At 47.9% G+C, this 18,479-nt stretch overlaps 1 long non-coding RNA gene across 1 annotated transcript; it reads right to left on the reverse strand.

Annotated features, from left to right (window-relative positions):
* Positions 1 to 4,917: 4,917 nt before the first annotated feature.
* LOC123478035 (uncharacterized) lies at positions 4,918 to 7,900 on the reverse strand. Its single transcript, XR_006653136.2, has 3 exons — positions 7,591 to 7,900; positions 7,434 to 7,492; positions 4,918 to 5,588 (listed from the first exon to the last, which is right to left on the reverse strand). It is a non-coding gene; the product is annotated as an uncharacterized lncRNA (long non-coding RNA).
* Positions 7,901 to 18,479: the final 10,579 nt, after the last annotated feature.

Raw genomic sequence — 18,479 nt, forward strand, 5'->3', positions numbered from 1 at the left:
CATATGTTTTGATATTAATTCTAGCCAGTAAGATCATGTGACTTCCAAACATACTCTGTCATGTGAACTTGATCCTCTGTGGAGGAAGATGCTCTAGGTTGACCCCCTGGGTAAGAGAGAGGTGGTCTGGACCCAGCTCGAGGACTAGAAAGCCTTTAAAAGAGGGTTGGAGACCCTGCAGACGCTCAGGAGCTCTGTCTCTGAACGTACAAGTGATCTTTCAGGTTCCCATTCCGGCGAGTTGACCTGGTCTGACCACAGCTGCAGTATTCTTCAGACACTCTCCTGGAAGTAGGTTCGTCCTAGTTCCCTTCAGTCCTCCCTCTCAGTCCTGTGGGAGGAAGGCACCCCTGGGGGCCACTGGGAGCCCAAAGAAGCAATGGACAAAGTGAACTCTCCCGCAAAAACCCGTATTTAGAGGAATTACAAGTTAAGTGTGCAGTTGATAGCCAGTCTAGTGCAGGGCACCATTTGATGTTTTCAAAAGCCACCTCAGGTGAAAGGTGATGATTCCCTATTTCCGCACGCCAGGTTATACTCCAGACCAATTAGTGAACTCTGGGTGTGGCGTCCAGGCCTTAACTGGAATTCATTAAATGTCTCAGGTGATTCCAGTGTGTGGCCAGTTTGGGAATCAGTGGGCTGGATCGCCAGTTGTCAACTGCGGCTGCACATTAGAATCACCTGAGGCAGCTTTTATCCAGCGGAGGTGGGGGGGGGGGGCATGGGCGGGGAGTGGAATCCGGCCTCCAGCCCAGTAGGCCAGAATCTCCGCAGCAGGGGTGTGGGCATCACTGTGGCCTTGGACCTGGGAAGGGAGCCAGCACTCCCCAGCTCTGCACTTTGAGGTGCCTTCCTCAAAATTTTCCAAGTCCTGCATGGGTACCTGGACCCCAAGGAGCTGTCAGAGTCACCCCCTGAGGCGTCCTGAGTGGGGAAGGGAGGCCGGTGCCCTCAGACCTCAGTGACTCCCACCTGGGAAGCCACCTGGGAAGTGGCTGGATTGGTTCCAGGTGGGTGGCCTGGGTTGCTCCTGCTGCTTGGCCCACGGTTTCTTGCAGGAGAAATCAGCCTGCCAGTGGTGCCGACTCCTGATCTGGGGTAACCACTCATATCGAACACAAGGAACATTTGAAGCTCTCTGGTCTACCCACCGTTCCCCTGTTTGAGTCACACGTGCTGGCCCTGCGGGGTTCTTACCCCTTGGCTTTCAGACCATCCAGGTCCCTAGACCTGAGGGAGACCTTGGCCCTGGCAGACACTCAGGACAGCCATCCACCCCTGCAGCAAGCTCCAAAGCCTCTCCAGGTGACTTCCCAGGCTGTTCCTTCTCAATGCCAAAGGATTTTGCCGGCCAATGTCCTCTCTTGTCTCCCACTGGTAGTGACCTCATGCTTTCCCTGTCATCTTCAGCTGTGCCTGATGAGGGTGGACACTTTTTCAGGAATGAGACTGCTCTTCCCGCTCTTGCCACAGGCCACTACCCTGTGGGGCGGTGGCCCTGTGAGACAGGGGTTTGGTTTCCATGGGAAGAGACCCCACGCCGGGAAGGCGATGATTACCGCCCTCAGAGTTCAGCACTCGGCGGAAGAGAAGCCCACATCTGTGGTGGAGAATTTCAAACGGCACATTTGAGGTCACCGAAAAAGAGTCATTCCTCACAGTTTCTTGCAAACCAGGGAACACTGGTGCTCAGGGCTCAACATCAACGGGGAGGCACTGCACAACCTTCACCACGCCCGGCGCACAGGTAACACATCAGCAGACCTTAAATTCACGGTGTTGGGGAAACTGGCAGGAGAACACTTACAGAGGCCCCTTATCTGCAGTTTGGCTTTCCACAGTTTCAGTTACCCATGAAAATATTAAATGGAAAATTCCAGAAATGAACAATGTATAAGTTTTAAATTGTGCACTGCGCTTCTCTGTCCTTCTGGGGACAGGGGACATCCCTTTGTCCAGCATATCCACACCGTGTATGTAACTGAGGGTAGTGATGCTGGCAATTTGGGTGTGCCATAACATGCCATAACATGCATCCTTTAAGTGAAAAGGTAAAAATTCTTGACTTAAGAAAAAACTGTATGCTGAGGTTGCTAAGATCTATGGTAAGAACAAACTTTCTATCCATGATGTTGTTACCAAAATAAAGGGGTCTGTTCACCTGTGCACATCAAAAGCCCAAAAGCAAACAGGAGTTTGCAGCTAAGAAAGTAGAGGCTTATTAGTGGAGGAAATAGTGCCATGCCTGGAGTCACAGGTGAGCTAATGATGCACAGAGACTGGTTCCCTGATGGCTTACGGGGGGGATGGGTTCTGTAGGGGAGAAATCAGTAATCACAGTGGTTAAAGGAGCTGGGGGCGTGGGCTGTGCTGAGTGGTCGGGGCCAGCGCAGGGGTAGCTGACCGTTTTGTCAGGTCCCGATGTCAGCCCCTGCGTTGCTCTGTCTGGTTTTCCGAGGGTGTGTTGTGTCAGGTCTTCCCCTTTCAGGGGCTGGGACTGCAACAACCGAAGTGAAGACACTGTCTTCAGCTTGGCCAGAACCCTGATTCTGCGGGCAGCACACCTGAGGCTTGGTTCTGCAGACAGTTTGCTGCCGACTGGAATCTGATGTCCTAAGGAAGGGAGTGGATGGAGAGACAAGAGAAAAGTTGAAGGAATGGAGTTTCTACGCAGTTGCAACACTGTGAAGAAGGTAAAAGAAATGCACGTTAGCTTGCTGTGCAGGAGCGAGCACATTCGCCTAACTTTCATTACCGTGTATTGTCCTAATTGTCCTCTTTTATTATTCGCTATATGGCTGATCTCTTACTATGTCTCACTTATAAATTAAACTGCGTCATAGATATATGATATACTTATCGTATATGTACAGGAAAAACATAATATATGTAGGGCTTGGCACTCTCTGAGGTTTCAGGTGTCCGCTGGGGCGTCTTGGAACATATCACTGAATAAGGGGGGACTACTGTATTTCGTTTCAATAAAAACTGGCCTTGTAATAATAGTGATGTTGCCCCCTTCCTACAGCAGGAAACAGGAAATTAACCCAGAGTCGTGCATTGGACAATAAGGAACAGGAAGAGAGGTGTCTGGACCTTACAAAGAACCTTCGTGTGTACCGACTGGACTATGAGTTAATACACAAAGTAGTTCTCCTCTATCCATTATTCTAATCTTTCTTCAGCAAATCACTAGACCCCACGTGGCCCATAAATTTTTATAATACATTTTGTAATAAACTTGTTTTATACTGAATAATAAATATATAAGTAGCTCTTCCCTACCTGCTCCTCTAATTTTTCTTAAATAAACCACTATAATTTATTAGGGGGGGCATGGATGTTTTAATCCATTTGGTAACCAACTAATTTCATGGATGGTAGCTCCAGCCGACATCCTTCGCCTGGGCTCTGCTAGGGGCAATCCTGGTGGGCATCCAGCTTTGTTGGGTTTTTCCCCAAAAGCTCTCCGGGTGATCTCCGTTTTGTGCACCGGAAGGAAGCAGGAGGGTGTCCATGTCTCTGGTGTCAGCCAGCAATGCAGAAGTGCCTCAGGTGGAGTTAGAGGTTGGATTGTGTCCCCTCTCAAGGTTTGTTGGTTGAAGTCCTAACCCCATTACTGGAGAATATGTATAGGGTCTCGTTGGGAAATAGGGTCATTGCAGATGCAATTAGTTAAAATAAGGTCATATTGGAGTTGCGTGAGCCCCTACACAGCATGACAGGTGTCCTTACAGAAAAGGGGGGTGTAGACACAGCCCCACACACAGGGAGGGCCCCGGGTGAACATAGAGGCAGAGATCAGGGCGCTGTACCTACAAGCCTGGGATGCCAAAGATTGCCAGCAAGCCACCAGACGCCAGGAGAGCACCTGGAGCAGATCCCTCGCCATCCGTGGAAGGAACCCCCCCTGCCACCACTTTGATCTTGAGCTCTAGCGTCCAGACTGAGACAGCGCAGTTCTGTAGTTCCTTCCCGCACCCAGTCTGCGGTGCCGTGTTAGGGCCCTGGGAAACTCACACCAAATGCAAGTTCAATACACAAAGATTCAAAGTGGATTAAAAACAAAAAGCCAAAACAGAATCTCTCCAGATAGTGAAAGGGTTGGACACTCAGAAAAGCCATTTTTGTAAGGCCCTCACACTGCACAGGAAGCACCATAAACCTCCTTGACACACATGCCCAACCGGCTGAGAGCTGGCAAGGGAATAACCAGCTTGTGTTGCATAAGCTCTGTTCACGCCCTTGCTCCTTCACCCTGTCAGACCAAGCAGCGATAATTGCATGAAGTCACCTGGAAACTTAAATGCTTGCCCTTTTAGCATCAAAGGAGCCTTTTCTTCTTTTAAAAAAAAATGTATTGTATTTTGTCCATTATCATTTAATCCCCTTTTACCCTCTCCCACCTCCCACCACCCCTGCAATCACCACTCTGTTGTTCCTCTCCATGAGTCCTCAAAGGAGCCCTTTTCTTTGACCAGTTAAAAACCTGGGGTCTCCTGGGGTCTCCCTGGCAAGTAGGAAAGCCTTAGAGTTAGTTGTCCAGGAGCTGGGTTCAATAGGAGAGCCTCCCGTATAAAAGGAAGCTTCTGCCCCACCGAGGCACCCCAGACAACAGTGGCCTGTACATCTCTGGACACACACTAGGTTCCTGGAGAGAGAGAACTCTGTCTCTCACACCTCACCACAGGCCCTATTTTCATGCCTTTCCATTGAATCCTCCTGCCTGACCCCTTCCTTCTTGGGCACCCGATTCGCGTTCAGGAACTGGGATGCGCAGAAAGTGCACACACCCCTCCTGATGCCGCGCGGAAGGAAGGGCAGGAAATGAGTGTCTCAACAAGGCGTCCATGGCAATTCCCAGGGTCACCCAGCCAGAGAAAGAGACAAAAAATGGACATTTAATCAGGGTCGGTGAAAGGAGAATACATGATGAACTTAGAAATGAGATTTTCTTCGTGAAGATGTAAATAGAACCTCAGTAGTACCCTCCAGCTCTTTTGACCAATGGAAATGGTTTTCTAGTGGAAGAGCCCGAGACTCACTAAGTCTTCTGTGAGGTGTAAGCAGATCTAGGGAGGTTGAGATAAGGCCTTTTAAAAGAAATGCAAAAGAAAGAAATTAATATCTTCCGTCCCAACAGTTCTTCTCCAGTCTCCCTCATCTCTGGGACTTTTCAGAGGGTAGATTTGGACGGAAAAAAATATTCAAACATGAAATTAATTGTTCAATGACAAGTCCATTTCATTTTCTTGTCCTTGGCGGGCTGCCTGCCAAATCGACCAGTCCCCCGGAAGGGCCCGTGGTCACGAAGTCACCACCCCTGGTGCCACACAAGCAGAGCCCCGGTTCCTCCACTGTCTGCTTGGGTCCCCGCTGCTGAGAAGGAAATCTGGCCCCGGGTCAGGAGCTTCCATTCTAAAGTCCCAGGTTTGAACACGAGGTCCTTCTCCTGGGCAGGTCATTGATGCAGTGGGACTCGGTTTCCCCCTCTAAGAATGGAAGTGAAGTGAGTGATGGGCGTGGCTTCACCTCCTCGAGAGCATCCAATGGATGAATACGAAATAAATAAAGCTCTTGATACGCTGTATCAGAAGAATAATAAATAAGTATACAAATATACTACGATAAATGTCATTACATTATATATGCTATATCTGGAGAGAAATAAATAAACAAGACTCCACGTGCTCCTACTAGGTAATATACAAAGCTCCGGAGGCGGAGTCATCGGTGTGCAACCAGAGGGCTCCCACCGCACTCTGTCTGACCCGCAGCCCAGCCGGGGCGCCCATCCGTCCGCCCCATCCTCAGGAACCAGGCGGGCAGAGGGGCCCAGTGCTCCCGGTTCCCCCACCCAGACCCCATTGGAGGTAGATGTGTGTGGAGGCTCCTGTGCTGGGCCCTCTGCGGAGGGAACTTGCGCCGACGGAGGCTGAAAGGGCAGAAGCCTGGCCCTTTTCATCTCCAGGAACCAAATAAAGGAGAATGCGTGTGCTGGACTTGAATTCCAATGGGTAAACACGGGTCGCGCACAGGCCTTATGCCAGCCCTGTGCCAGGGGCTGGGGAGAAGAAGTAAGGAAGACTTGGTCCCTTCCGGGAGGCCTCCCTTGATCCCCACATGCAGCTCTTTAGGGATGCAAAATATCTTTCAATGTACCTGGTTCCCTAAGACATTGTAGTGATTTCATATTTTATTGCACTACTTTGGCTTATTTGTATTTTAATGAAAAGATTTATGTGCAAAGAAAAACATTGTTTTTTCTATCTTAATCCACAAACTTCATTGACATTTAAAATCAATTCAATGTCCAATAATATAAACAGGAAATAACTTTTTTAAGTGATGAAATAAATATAACCCAACATATTTTCATTGAAATAAGTTGACAAAAGTTTTTAAGTCCTGGAGAAGAACTTATTCTCTAGTTAAGTAATTAAAACCTACATATTCTGATAAAGTAGATTCTCCCTGAACCTCCTATAATAGAGAGAAATGTTAATCTGAGTTGAGCTACAACATGAATTTAGGAAATACACTGAACTGGGGGGACAAGTGTGTTATAAGTGGGAACCCTCACTGATCCACTCTGCCTCCCCAGGTGACTTCCCACCATTTGACAGGTAGCTGTCTTCCTCAGTTAGGAACTGGAAACCCAAATCCCCTGCACTGACGGCTGGTGACGTCTTTCCTTTGGGAAGACAGCACTTGTTCACCTGCTCCTTCTTGCAGCCAGGCCAGACTGATCTTGCTCTTACACTTTCTGTCTTGCCCAGTCACTTCCCCTTGAAACGTGAGGCCGTTCTGGTCAATTGGCTTTTCCTGTGCCAGCGAAGGGAGCTGGCTGCTGAGGGAGAATAACGTTGTCTGATTGTCCTCCCAGGTGAGTGGGTGTAGAGCAAAACCCTCTCTCCAGAGACTCCCAGAAGTGTGGCTGACACAGAGGCGATCATAGTCAGGGTTGTGGAGCCTTGGAGTAAGAGCATGCTACTTAAAAAAAATCACATCCATGTGTTATGTATGTATCTGCAGAGACCCAGCCATGAATATATCTCTGTATTTTCAAGAAAGAAGCCTCAATGAAAGCTGAAGATTTCCCTCTACCCTAGAGGTCTCTAAGGAACTCGCTTTAATTAGTAGTCAGAATAGTTTGTATTTAACATATCAAATACATAATATACATAAGATAGATAGTTAGATGAATAGATAGGTAGAGTGATTGATTTAGAAGTTGGGCAGACCTAAGTTTATACCAATTCCATTACTGGCTGAAAAAGCCTTTACAAGGTATTAATTTTCCCTAACCCTAAACTTACTTGTCTGTAAAATGGATTGGATTACCTCTCCAGATGGTTTCAAGGCATAAGTGAAACAGTGTACGTAAAGTGACTGGTATTTAGCCTCAATAAAGAGAAACCACTACCAACCTCACTCTTATTGAAGAGCAGTTAACTTGGAGCATCTTTGTGAGTCCAGGAATTCAGAACTGAAAGAGACAGAGTGGATGAATGGGAAGCTTCTGATACCCATCCACGTAAGGGGATACTTTCCACAGCAGTGCACAGTTTAAATAGGGTCAGTCACCTGGTGGTCAAGTGTTCCCCAAGTCACGAAGAGTGAGACGGTTTTGCTGCAGGACCCAGCTTAATTTCCTGGTTCAGAAATCACACCTGTGAAACTCGAGCCAGGTGGGAAATTCTTTTGGTTTACTCCACGGAAGCCATGGTTCATTATCAAGTTATTTCTCCCGGTCACTCTGAGGTCATCTCCTTAATTAATGTAACAGCCAAGGGAGGCTACGAAACCTAGCCGCTCAGCCTGGAAGTCCCTCGCAACACCTTTCCTTTGTTGAACAATTACTGGTGCCAGCACAGTGCACAGAGCCTTATGTACATCAGCTTATTTAATCCTCTAACAACCCTCCAGACGGGCGGCTACAAAATCCTCATTCAAAGAGCGAGAATCTCAGGCTTGCAAAGTCCAGTCATTCGTCCAAAGTCACAGCTAGTAAGGGGCAGAGCCAGCACTGCAGGTAAGTGCCCAAGCTTCTTCCCAGCAGGCTATGCTTCCACAGAAACCCATTAATCTCTCCTTTCTCTCCCCTGTCATGTGTGTTTACATTGCCTCTGAGGACAAAAGGAGGTTTAAAATTCTCATTTTTCTCACCTGCTGAAGAGCAGCACAGCCTGTCGTTAGGAAGCAGGCTCCACCTTGCTCCAGGATCTCCAAACTAGTCCTCCAATCCTCTTCATATCTCATCCCTGATTACCTCAATGCCTGCTCAAGGATTCTTTCTAGCCTTTCAGAACAAACAGCTGGCAACAATTTAGCAACTAGTTTAAATCTCTTTGGTTTGGCTAAGATGCTCCCTTTCAGGGGTACCTGGTTGGAGCAAGAGTGCCACCTGGTGGAACATTTGGGTCACTGCCAACACATAAGCTTTGGGCAAAGGTTGGCAGGCTGGCTGGCTGAAGCTAAACAGAAATGGAGAAGGAGCAGTGTTCATTCACACCGCCTGGGACCTTTCCTACACAGCCACAAGAAATAACTGTGTCCAGGCACTAATTTACCAGAATTCAAAGTCTTGCTCAAATGCAAGCCTGGGACTTTAAAGCAGACACTTGGCTCCAAAGCCGAGGGCTGGGATGAGGGTGCGCTAACTGGGACATGTACAGGATTACATTCCATCTTTATTTAAAATGTTGGAATTTTAGTCATCATGGATTTTGCACATGTATTTCAACTTTTTGAAACCGCATTAAAATATTATCATCTTGATTGCTGAGTTTGGGGTACCCCTCACATTTTACACCTGTAACAAATGCCTCAGTGGCCTCACCCTGTTACTGCCCCAGCAGGAACCCTCTGGGAACAGATTCAGCTCCTTTCAAAGCTCTGCCTGTAGATACGCCACACACAGCGCCTGTCCCTTCCCTCCTTCCCATCAGAGAATGGTCTCGGTATCACCACGGTCTGTCCTGCTTGATTCATCCACCTAAGTCAAAAGGAAGTTCAGGAACACGTTTCAGTTTAACTAGCGAGTAACCTGCTAAAACGGTTCACCAGTCACTGACTTCATCCCAGATTTCTGCTCTTTAGCAGGCAGCTAACTCGCCAAGCTGAAAAACTGCAGCTGCCTTGGCTTGTCCAAGACCACGGGGCCACAGGAAGTCTGGGCAAAGGGCGCATGTCAGCACCACCTACCCTCACCTAACCTCGATCAGGGCACACTGCAGGTCTGCCTGTCCGGTGACATTCTTTCTCAAGAGTCTGAGCTGAATGCCCACACCAGGTCGGGGTCACCCTGCACCTCTGAATCTACACGGGATCATTCCAGTCCCCTGACCCCCTGCCTGACCAGGTGGGGAGTGCTCCTCCTGGACTATATGAGTGGGCATGGGAGGGGGGATGGTTCTGGAAACCCTTGAAATTTTATGCAAAATTATGTGTATTTTCCGGGGAGATTGTTTAAGACGTTCTTTCCATTCTCCAGGGGAAGGAAGACAGAGCCCTGACCCCATAAAGGGTAAGAATCACAATAGTCCACGAAGTCCTAAGGCTGTTTCAAGGGTCTGTGCAAGAAACAGCAACAAGAAATCGCTTCCTGTGTCTGGCCTGGTGAAACAAGTCTCACTGGCCCCGTTGGTGGTGTATAAAGGGTGTGAGGTGATCCTGATACAAAGACCCCAGCATTTCTCGGAGTTCAGGGGAAGGGAAAAAGCCCTCTCTTGAGAAACTGGAATCTCAGCCAGATGTTGAGAACTGGATAGTTCCTGCTGCTTTCTTTGCCTTTCACTCCCTCCTTAAAATCTTTTCCAGCCTTGCCATTGTCCTCAGGCAATGCTCTTTTGCAAGCTGTAAACGTTCCTCTGGAATGGCCCTCCACCCTCTTGGCATCCTCCACTCATCCTTCCAGATCAGCGCTCTCAACGTTTCCAGGCCAAGTTGGGCACCCCGACACACTCCCGTTATCCTGCTGACGTTTCTAGACCTATTTGCATGTTGGCCTCTCTTGCCCACAAGACTGTGAGCCCAGGAGGGCAGGGACCCAATGCATTGTTTCCACATCCCCAGCTCCCAGCATAGAGGCAGTGTGTAAAAAACAGTTTAGATGGATGAATAGACAAATAGATCCATCAATAGATGAGTGAATCTCCCCACCCCCCACCACGCCTTCATTCCTTAGGCTCTGTAGACTCTGGCACATCAGTGTGCCAGAACCCAGTGGGCCACTCCTCAGGAGCCACACCCAGGCCAGCCTGGAAGCACTCTGCAGCTGTGTGGAGCAAGCAGTGCCCCCACCCCGGCCGCCTTGCCTTGCTTTCCCTTCTTTTTGCTGCTCTCTGGCTCAGGGTTCCCTCGGAGCACACAGTAGGGAGACACTGACCAGGAGGATTCAGAGGTGAGAAAATGGTCACTGACAAATGCCAACTGTGCCCCTGGCAGAGTCTGGGAAACCTGAATCTTCTCCATGATTCTCTGCCATTACCATGGTGAGGACGAAAATGAGAAACCATCTGACTCTTTCGAACTCACTTCAACAGCAGGATAAATAGAGCTGAATCGCATGCCCAGAAATGCCTTGTGCATGAACCCAAACAGCTAGTTAGACTCTGCTTCCTCCCACCGGAATTAGAGTCCTAAGAACCTGATAAAATCTTCGGGCAGCCGCTCCACACTCTGCCTGTCCCAAACACACTTCAGAAAATGGAAAGAGAGCAGGGAAGAGGTGGCCTGACCAGCTGGTCTTGTTCCTCCTCTAAAGAGGGGGTACAGCTTCGGGGAAAAACCGGAGGCCTGAACACAGCTGTGGTCTTTACTAAATGATTAGACTTGCCACAAACGAGATAAAAATTTCAAACAACAAAGAGGACTTTTCCGTGGTCTACTGATGGGGTTTCTCATGGTGTTTTGGTTCCTTCTGGTGGCGTGGCTGTGCCTGCAATGTTTCCTCATCTTCAGTTCACCTTTGTCCGAAGTCCCAGGATCCCCCACCCACCCAGCCAGCCAGCCCCGCATCCCTCACAGTGCTTGCCAGGAGCTCTCCTCCAAGGGGCACAGGGTTTTGTGGGTTTGTTCAAGGTCAATCCAGGGAAGACAGAGGGTCTTGAGTCACTGTTGCGTGGGCAGTGATTAGACTTTCTCCCGCCCACTCCTCAGAACTACAGGTCCCTTCTCTGAAGAACATGGAAGCCCACACAGGAAAAGAGAGGAGTGTCCCAAGTTTATAGCTGGGAAGGGAAGTCACTTTCCTGTTTGCCCTCAAATACTCAGTTTAAATTCCTCACCTCTTCCAGAGGGGCCACTTGTCCCTGACCCCAGTGATCAGCTCTGTGTATGTCTTATCTGTTACCCTAGATTTCTTCCTGTTCCCTTTTGTACCCACTAAGCATGCCAATTTAAAGGCAAGGGCACTTTTATAAAAATATAAACCATTTAGGAGGTGTCACTACAGGCCAGGCCCTTGGGGCCACGGTTAGTCCTCAGTGCAATCTTGGAAGGTCGGTGTTTTTATTCTGTTTGACAGATGGGAAGGCCGAGGCTCGGAAGGAGGCTGGCGGGACTGAGAGCTTCTCAGTGGTGGAGTCAGGAATTGGGACTGTCTCGCAAGTCATCACTTTGGAGTTCCCATTGTTTCAGCAACTGAGCCAGGGAGGTGTTTACTTTCTGAGAGCGGCAACAGGAACTTAAGGAGTCAAGACAGTGTAGATGACAGGCCCCGGCCCAGAGCAGGGAGAGGGCACTGCCCATGCCAAGTTCTCCCTCCTCACACCTGCCCTTGCCTCCTAACCATGCCCAGCCCTTCTCACTCTTGTGCACCTATCAGGCTAAGCCTTCCTTTGCCTCCTCCATCTAGCAAGCCCAGGGCTGGGGGCATGGGACCCACATCAGAGGAGGTGTGTGCCTGCTGACACTATTTTCATGCCCATACCTGAACTGATTCCAACATTCTTTGCCAGAGAAGACAGACTGGACCTCAGAATCCTTTACAACACAGTGCGCTCGGCCTACCTGCTGCCAATCAATCAGCATTGCCCTGAGCTTAAGCCTATGTGTCATTACTGGCACAGCAAGTGATCGATAGAATTTAATTTCCATTTCCTTCTGTCCTTCCTGCCTGCCTTCCTCAGTGCTTCTGGGCTGGATAGTGGGATGGATGGATGGGTGGGTGGATGGATGGATGGATGGAAGGAAGGATGGATGGAAGGAAGGAAGGAAGGAAGGAAGGAAGGAAGGAAGGAAGGAAGGATGGAAAGAAGGATGGATGGATGGAAGGATGGATGGATGGATGGATGGATGGAAGGATGGATGGATGGATGGAAGGATGGATGGATGGATGGATGGAAGGAAGGAAGGAAGGAAGGAAGGAAGGAAGGAAGGAAGGAAGGATGGAAGGATGGAAAGAAGGATGGATGGATGGAAGGATGGATGGATGGATGGAAGGATGGATGGATGGAAGGATGGAAGGATGGATGGATGGATGGAAGGATGGAAGGATGGAAGGATGGATGGATGGATGGATGGAAGGATGGATGGATGGAAGGATGGAAGGAAGGATGGATGGAAGGAAGGAAGGAAGGAAGGAAGGAAGGAAGGAAGGATGGATGGAAGGATGGAAGGAAGGAAGGAAGGAAGGAAGGAAGGAAGGAAGGAAGGAAGGAAGGATGGAAAGAAGGATGGATGGATGGAAGGATGGATGGATGGATGGAAGGATGGATGGATGGAAGGATGGATGGATGGAAGGATGGATGGATGGATGGAAGGATGGATGGATGGATGGATGGAAGGATGGATGGATGGATGGAAGGATGGATGGAATGATGGATGGAAGGATGGATGGATGGAAGGTTGGATGGATGGACAAATGGATGCATGGATGGATGGATGAAGGGAAACTGATCCCTGCCTGGCACCACTCCTAATTCTGCTGACTTCACTCATGCCAACGCTTTCTTGACAAAACTCGCTCTTAGCACGAGGCATATTTTATGGCATTTGTTACAGAAACTGATGAGATTTCTGGGTCATTCTGAGGTCACGGAGGATCCTCAGCGTCAGCATTTTGTGTCTCGCCCAGTCTCATTTCCTCCCCTTCTCACATATGCCTCAGCTTGCAAACATTCATTCACCCCCTACTTCCTTCTTCTTTTTAAAGCTCAAGCCGGCAGGAGAAATTTCTTCTCCTACTCACTTTTTAAAAAAAAATGCTCCACTGTGGGGCGTGTAGCAAGGGCCAACGATTAACATCTCTCCTGTGTCTCTGGAGCCATCGGCATCCTAACCCTGTGCTCTTGGCTGCCCGGAGGTTCTGAGTCACCCCTGCTCTAGCTGTGGAGGAGGAAGCACGCTTTTCCAAGGCCCTTCCAGAACCCATCCAGTTATGCTGATATCAGGGTATTCTTTCCCTTAGCGAAATACCTCTCCATGCTCAAGAGGAAGGAAATGTTAAGAAATTCTTATTCAAGAGAGTTTGAAAAAGAATGAAATAGCTCTTATGAAGCAGCATTTTTGAGATTTGAGCAGAACTAAATCAGAAGCATATGGATTGCGTACTGTTAAAACATGCTTTTGTTTCCCCAGGAAGGAAAAAATACTTGGGAAAAATATATTTTCTGAAATGGCATATTTTGGAAAGTAGCTAGAGATTTTTAAGAAAGCCAAATGTATTAGGGATGGTCCAACTCCAGTTATTAATATCCTGGAACCAGCTGGGGAGTAAAATTAGGTGGTAAGTGATTGTACCATTTGTTATCCCAAGCTGGAAATGACAGAGTTCTCATATCATTCTAACAAAGAAAAATGCTCTCTATACTGAGGTTTATGACATGAGGTTTTGTTCATTGATATTAGTTATGATAAATAATTCATTTTCCTGAACTCACAGACTGTGGAAGGTGAAAGTTCAGAGGTGCTGACGGGGCACTGGGGTCAGCATGTTGGAGGTGACCGTGGCTCTGCTCACATTAGCCCTGGGCTCTCAGGCAAATTCTTTCCCCTCTATGCCCTGGTTTCCTCATCCGGAAAGTGAGAATAATGATCGGAAGAACTGCTACACTTGCCGTGTGAGGAAAGCACTTGGAAGAAACGCCTGGTGAGCTGGTCTTACCCGTCACCCCATCCCGATTGCTCTGCCGCCAGGTAACACCCAGCTCAGCCCTCACCTCAGACAGCGGCAAACCTTTGGCTAGACTGATAAAGAAAAACAACAAATTCAAAGTGGGGATGTCACAACCAACCCAAAAGAAACAAAAAGGATGAGAAGAGAATGCTCTGAATAAATGTACCCTAACAGATTAGGTAACCTAGGTGAAATAGCAAATTCTTAGAAACACGCACACCGCCTAAACTAACTCAAGAAAAAACAGCAAATCGCAGCCTACCTCCGACAAGTAAAGAGATTGAATCAGGAATCAAACGGCTCCAAGGAAGAAATGTCCAGGGCCAGATGGCTTCACAGGTGAATTCTACTAAACATTTAGAGAGAAATTAACACCAATTCTTTTAAAACTTTAAAAAACAAAAAATAGAAGAGAATGAACAGTGCCTAACTTGTATACAGCCACCATTACTCTGATACCAAAATTTGTCATTCATTTCTTTCCAGGCTTTGCCGTCCCTGTATGCATACAGGGACCCTTCTACATAATTCTAGCATCACACACACAAACACACACACACACATCCCCTCACCCCGACTTATTTTCTTCATAGCACTTATCACCACCTAATACATTATGTACTTACTTACTTATTCATTTACTGACTCTCATCTCCCACTAGAATCTCAGCTCCATCAGAGCTGAGATTTTTTCTACTGTTGAATTCCCCAGGCTTAGACAGTGCTGCTACTCTGTAACAGGTGCTCATAAAAATGTATCGAATGAATAAACTAGTTGTCTAATCATTCGCTCACTGAGAGAGAATAGAGTAAAAACTAGAGAGAACCTAGGTATTGCAGAATTCCAAGATATAGCTAGCTAAAAGACAATGGAGCCTTCAAAGGCAGATAACAAGAAATTATTGCATTGGGAAAACAAAGGGAAATTCTATTTCTGAAGATCAGGAACTGGTGAGCACTGTCCATTAATGCTGAGAAATCAACTACAAGAACAGATGTATCCACTGGATTGAGCTGCAGAAGATCATTGGCCCCCTGGTGAGAGTGATTTGGGTGACGTCACAAGGCGAGAAGCCAGAAGCCAGGCTGCTTCGAGGGGTGGATGAGCAGAGACAGTACACTCTGACAACATTGTAAAGTTTTTCTATTAAAAAAAAAAAGGTACAGAGGTAGGGATGTTGCTGGCAAGAATGGGGGACATGTGCATGTATTGTTTCTAAGTGGGAAAGACCTGTCGATGTCTAAAAGCCTATGGAAGGAATCCAGTTGAGAAAAAAGGAAATTGCGCATACAGGAGAGGGCCAAGTTTCCCAGAGAAGGCGGGAGGGGACCCAGACCATAGAACTGGTGTTGAAGCAAGGGGGAGCGCCCTCTCCTACACCCTCGGCCTGCACACACAAAGACTACAGGCAAACCAGACCAGAAAGCCCACAGGTCTCACCCAGCAGCCCCCACCACGTCTCCTGACACCCAGCCCAGTGCTCTTTTTACTATGCGTTTTTTTTTCTCTCGCTCAAATTAGAATGTTCAAGGGGCAGTGAGGAAGTAAGAGGGGTAGAAACCAGAGCTGATGAGCCAAAAATGGCTACTACAATACACTTTGTCATTTAAGGCTGTCGGAGAGAAGGTGCCTCTTCCCACTGAAGCCCTCCCTTCCCGGTGGAATGAGCCCCGTGAGCATACTGGTCTCCCTGCAGCCCTTCCCACCCCTCCCCAGGGCAGCAAAGGGACTTACCTGATTGGTGAGTCACCTCCAGGTGGCTCTTGAACCCACAGTGGGCAAAGCAGCAAAGCTTCACGCTGACCAGCGTGGAGGCTGCTGGTGGTCCGACTCTGCCTGTGGACAGATGGGCAGTCCTACCAATTCTTAGGCTCAGTGTCAGGAAGTCCGTTTGCCCATATTCCACTTTCTTCAAGGTCAGCTTTCTCACTAAGAAAGGTGATATTTCGGTCTCCATCTGCTTTTCACCTTTGCCTCTTTTTTAGGTGGTTTCAGAAAAAGATGAGGGAGAAGGAAGCTCATTACTCCAATGGGAAATATGCTATTAAAATCGAGATATATAAAACTTCATTCTCATAATCATCCTTTGCAAGGTATAAAGACAAAAACCCATAAAACACAATATGGGTATTCTCTGATAGAATTTAAATAATGAAAGTACATCTTTTTAGAGAAGAACAACACTCACAGTGTAGAATATGAGCACCTGGTTCTTTTCACAGATGTTATAAAACCCAAAGGATTTGCCCCCGTAACTCAGTTAGGTCAAAGTGCGGAATCACCGTTGATAGTTTCCCCAGCCCTTTTCAGGATGCCCCTCTTTTCTGTCCAGACATGACCATGGTCACATGCACGATGTCAAACTTGAGAAAATAACCCAGGATCATCACAGCACGTGAAGAGGCCGCAGAGCAATAACCACTCTCTGAAGTTGGGGGAGAAACCTGCCAACGTGCATTCCTTGTGGATGAAGAAAACACCTCGGCAAGCGGAAAATGAGGTGTTGGCACCACACTTAGCCATGGAGTGAGTCTTCGACCCACTTCTCTCCCGCTCTCTCCATGCCAAACAGTTGATCCTAATAATCACATCAGAAATAATCGCTATCACCTTCTCCAATTACTTCAGTCTCCATATTTCAAACTGAAAAAACATCGGCCTTCCCTGTACAACTTCTCCCTACTGCTCCTAAATCACTGTTTGGTAATTTCCCAAATACTCTTCAGGCCCATCCGTGAAGACAAAAATCATCAGCAAGCTCACTCTCGTGACTGTGCTTGCAGGCTAGCTGAAGAAACAGAGGGGCTAGGGATAACCAGAGACTTCCCAGCACATCGGGGTCCATGCGTGGGAAGCCTAGCGTGGGAACGTGGACAGAGACCGAGAGGGCTATAGGAGACCCTGCCAAGCGCGGGGCAGACGTGTGCAGCGCGGGTTCAAGTTCAGGTCTGGCTTCATGGTGCGTGTGTGTCCGGCTGTGTAACCAGCAAGCTTGAGAAAGAGTTAACCATGTTGTTCATGTCTTTAATGGTGACATCTGGGCATTCATGGTGGTCAATGTCACGGAAAAATCACAGGTCTCGGGGGCTTCTGGGGCCAACTCTCTGAATTATCTGCACAGCCTTGAGGAGCTCACTAACTTCTCTTAGGTTTGTTCTGCGAAGTCTGATGAGATTCTCCTCACCTATAATATTAGAATAATAACATCTACCATTTATCATGCACTTACCATGTGCAAGACATGATGCTAAAAATTTTAAATATATAATTTAATTTGTCCTCTAATCCATTAAGGTTTTATTTATATTCATTTTACAAATTAAGGATCAGACACAGAGCAGTTAAGGAATTTGCCTAATTCCACGAAGTTGGCAGGTATGGAAGAGGAAGGATTTAACCCAGGTATGTGTGACCACAAAGCCCGGACTCTCCAGCACCTCATTCTACTACCTTTCTGCAGGGTGTTTCTGGTAGGGAAGGTTCAGCTGCAGGTGACCCAAAACTTCAAAGCTTACCCTCACAATCATCAAGGACTGCAGCTCCTTCTTGTTGCTTTACCATCATCAAGTGGTTTCTACCCCTATGGACTGAGGTGGCTGCTCACATCCAGCCATCATGTCCACATTCCAGTCAGCATAAAAAGAAAAACATACAAAAAGGCACATTCCCCTCAGTTAGGGATGTTTCCTGAAAATTGCACACAACACTTCAGCTTCTATCCTGTTGACCACATGGGCACACACAGCTACAAGGGAAGCTGGGCTGTGTAATCTTACCGCACGAAGTCAGGGGCTTGGTTGAAACACCGGGATTATATTATTAAGGAAGAAGGGAAGGACAGACACTGAGGGACAATCTCTGGCACAGAGGGATAATGTCTAGGAAGCCCTTAGTTGCCTGCCTGGCACATAGCAGGTACTTGAAAATGACCCTGTTCATTATTTATTATTATTGACCCAAATCTGGCACTCTGCGGGACACGTGCAGAAAATCATAAATTCAAATCAGTCCAGCAAAGGTCACAGAAAAAGGGTAGGAGAAAAAAACACGTCTTAAATCACCATGACATTAGCATTGGCCCCTCCCTGTTCCGTTGCACAAAAGCACCGGCTTTGCTCATTTGCAGCGTCCCCAGGACTGTGTGGAGGGTGATAATGAGCAGATGCTTCAGAACCACCCCTCGCAGAATCGGTCCACGCCACGTGACCCACTGGATGCTGCTATCACAGGGGACCGCCAGTGAGCAACTTCTGCTGTAGCAGCTAATGGCGGTGCAGTTTTCATCACAGTCGGGTAATTGAAATCTCAGCCAGCCTCTGCGGCTTCCGTCTGACCCAGCCGTCATTTCTCATA

The sequence above is a fragment of the Desmodus rotundus genome, chromosome 4, assembly GCF_022682495.2.
Source record: "Desmodus rotundus isolate HL8 chromosome 4, HLdesRot8A.1, whole genome shotgun sequence".
NCBI classification, from domain to species: Eukaryota; Metazoa; Chordata; class Mammalia; order Chiroptera; family Phyllostomidae; genus Desmodus; species Desmodus rotundus.